The following is a 3,388-nucleotide window of genomic DNA, read 5'->3' as shown; positions in this document are numbered from 1 at the left end:
AGAATACATGCAGGTTTTATAAATGATTTACAAAATAGACACAAGTACGTGAAACTACATTCTATGGTTGAATTATCGAAATCGAATATGCCCTTTTTTATTAAGTCTGGTAATCTAAGAATTAGGGAACAGACACCCTAATTGACGCGAATCCTAAAGATAGATCTATTGGGCCTAACAAACCCCATCCAAAGTACCGGATGCTTTAGTACTTCTAAATTTATATCATATCCGAAGGGTGTCCCGGAATGATGGGGATATTCTTATATATGCATCTTGTTAATGTCGGTTATCAGGTGTTCACCATGTGAATGATTTTTATCTCTATGTATGAGATGTATATTGAAATATGAAATCTTGTGGTCTATTGTTACGATTTGATATATATAGGTTAAACCTATAACTCACCAACATTTTTGTTGACGTTTTAAGTATGTTTATTCTCAGGTGATTATTAAGAGCTTCCGCTGTCGCATACTTAAATAAGGACAAGATTTGGAGTCCATGCTTGTATGATATTGTGTAAAAACTGCATTCAAGAAACTTATTTCGTTGTAACATATTTGTATTGTAAACCATTATGTAATAGTCGTGTGTAAACAGGATATTTTAGATTATCATTATTTGATAATCTACGTAAAGCTTTTTAAACCTTTATTGATGGAATAAAGGTTATGGTTTGTTTTAAAATGAATGCAGTCTTTGAAAAACGTCTCATATAGAGGTCAAAACCTTGCAACGAAATCAATTAATATGGAACGTTTTTAATCAATAAGAACGGGACATTTCAGTTGGTATCCGAGCGTTGGTCTTAAAGAACCAGAAAATTTGCATTAGTGTGTCTTATCGAGTTTGTTAGGATGCATTAGTGAGTCTGGACTTCGACCGTGTTTTCTTTAAAAATGATTTCTTAACATTTTTGTTGGAAACTATATATTATTAACATGTATATATTATGTGATATATTAATCTCTTAACATGTTTGATATTGTGTGATAGATGTCTACCTCTAGCACAAATCTCATTGACTCACCTAATAATAACGAAGAGTCGAATATATATTGGACTGATTCACAAGTTCCCGAAGAAGAACCGGAAGAAGAATCAGAACTGGAAGAAGAATCAGAACCGTAAGAGGAGGAACCGGAGGAGGAAATAGAACCGGTGGGGGAAATAATAAAACGGTTAAGTAAAAGAAAATCCTCAACCAACCGACCAAGGTTAATTATGGTCAATGGTGTTTCCGCCAAGGAAGCAAAATATTGGGAGGATTACCAATTCTCCGATGAATCGGATTCCGACGAGAATTCTGATGATGTTATAGAAATTACCCCAACTGAATTTAAAAAGGCAAAAGAAAATAATAAGGGAAAGGGCATAAAAATAGAGAAATCTAATTCCAACCCCGATGAACTTTATATGTATCGTCAACCCCCGAAGCCCTTAAGTTGTAACAATGACCCGGGAACCTCTAAACCACCAGGTTTTTCTAAACCGTTGTGGAAAACGACAGCTCGTATTAGGGGAACATCATATATCCCTAGAAACTTGGCAAAATGAACCAAAACCGAAGAAGAAGAAACGAGCGAGTCGGAATAAGATAGTTGTATTCGTGTGGTGTAATATATGTAATATAGTATGCTTATGCTTTATGATATATGTAAAAATTGCTTGTATTAATAAGTATTTTTTTTATGAATCTAACTCTTGTCTATTTTACAGTATAAAAACACAAAATGGATAGACAACCCAATATTTTAAGAGACCTACCCGAAGACATGATTGATGAAATCTTGTCTAGAGTCGGTCAGAATTCTTCGGCACAACTATTTACGGCGAAATCAGTTTGTAAGACATTCGAAGAACGTTCCAAGAATGTCTTGGTTTATAAGAGACTTTCGTTTGAAAGATGGGGGATATCACATTGGGAAACCCATAAGTTACGATGTGTTTACTTTGACGCATATATTGCGGGGAACCCAAATGCTATTTTACGCAACGGGTTAAGAAATTATTTTGACTCAATGTATCCGAATATAGGACTTCATGATTTAGAAAAAGCGGCTAACATGCAACATAAAGAAGCATGCTATGCTTACGGGTTAGTAATGTTCGCTTCTCACCAAAGTGAGAAAAAGAACATCGGGCTACAACTATTAAACAAAACGTTCCCACAAGTGACGGAGTCGGTAATTGGGGTAAGAAATGAGGTTTTTAGGTTATTACGAGACTGTTGGTCATTACGTAACCCTCGTCCCTTTGACGATGTTACAACACGCTGTCTTATCAACGGCCATAATGGTTATGTTCCACAAGACCAAGGATGGGAAGTAGTCCTAGTAAAACCAGAATGCATGACTTGTTTCTGGACGTATGAATTACGTGTCTTTATTGCCTTTGCTGAACGACTTGTGTACTAGCTAGAATTATCTTCACAACTATCTTGTATCAAAGTTATTGTGTGCTATATTTCATGCTTTATGTAAAATAAGCGGTATTGTAAGTTTGTAAAATATTGTATAAAAGTTTGAAAGCGAAATATTATTATAATCAGTTTTTCATATAGAATTGTAGTAGTTGAATTGTATATTAGCTACTAAGTATGAACTTAACGGGTAGGTACTATCCGAATTTAAACTTATAAAATGCTAATATGAAGAAAAAGCTTTTATAAATGAGTTCATATTATGCTACGAAATACTATTAACTACTCTTAATATTCTGTATTATTAACTTGTTCCATTTGACTATTTTGAAGGAAATGGTACCGACTACTCGACGCACCGTGAATATGAATGAAGAGGAATTCCGTACTTTTCTAGCTTCAAACATAGCCGCAGTACAGGCTGCGCTACATACTAACAATAGCCTTGGTCTAGCAGTACAGAAAATCGTGTAGGATGCACCTACAAAGAATTCACTGCCTGCAAACCTTTGGAATTTGATGGAACCGAAGGACCGATCGGATTGAAACGGTGGACCGAGAAGGTCGAATCAGTGTTTGCCATAAGTAAGTGTACTGAAGAGGACAAAGTGAAGTACGCTACGCATACCTTCATAGGTTCTGCGTTAACATGGTGGAATACCTATCTAGAGCAAGTGGGACAAGATGATGCGTACGCACTACCGTGGTCAGCATTCAAGCACTTGATGAACGAGAAGTACCGTCCCAGAACCGAGGTCAATAAGCTCAAGACAGAACTTAGAGGGTTACGAACCCAAGGATTTGATATTACCACGTACGAAAGACGATTCACAGAATTGTGCCTATTGTGTCCGGGAGCGTTCGAAGATGAGGAAGAGAAGATCGACGCGTTTGTGAAAGGATTACCGGAAAGAATCCAAGAAGATATAAGTTCACACGAGCCCGCCTCCATACAACAGGCAT

This window comes from Rutidosis leptorrhynchoides, chromosome 6 (assembly GCF_046630445.1).
Source record: "Rutidosis leptorrhynchoides isolate AG116_Rl617_1_P2 chromosome 6, CSIRO_AGI_Rlap_v1, whole genome shotgun sequence".
In the NCBI taxonomy this organism is placed as follows: Eukaryota; Viridiplantae; Streptophyta; class Magnoliopsida; order Asterales; family Asteraceae; genus Rutidosis; species Rutidosis leptorrhynchoides.
The sequence above is the reverse complement of the archived record's forward strand: the minus strand, read 5'-3'. Positions refer to the sequence as shown.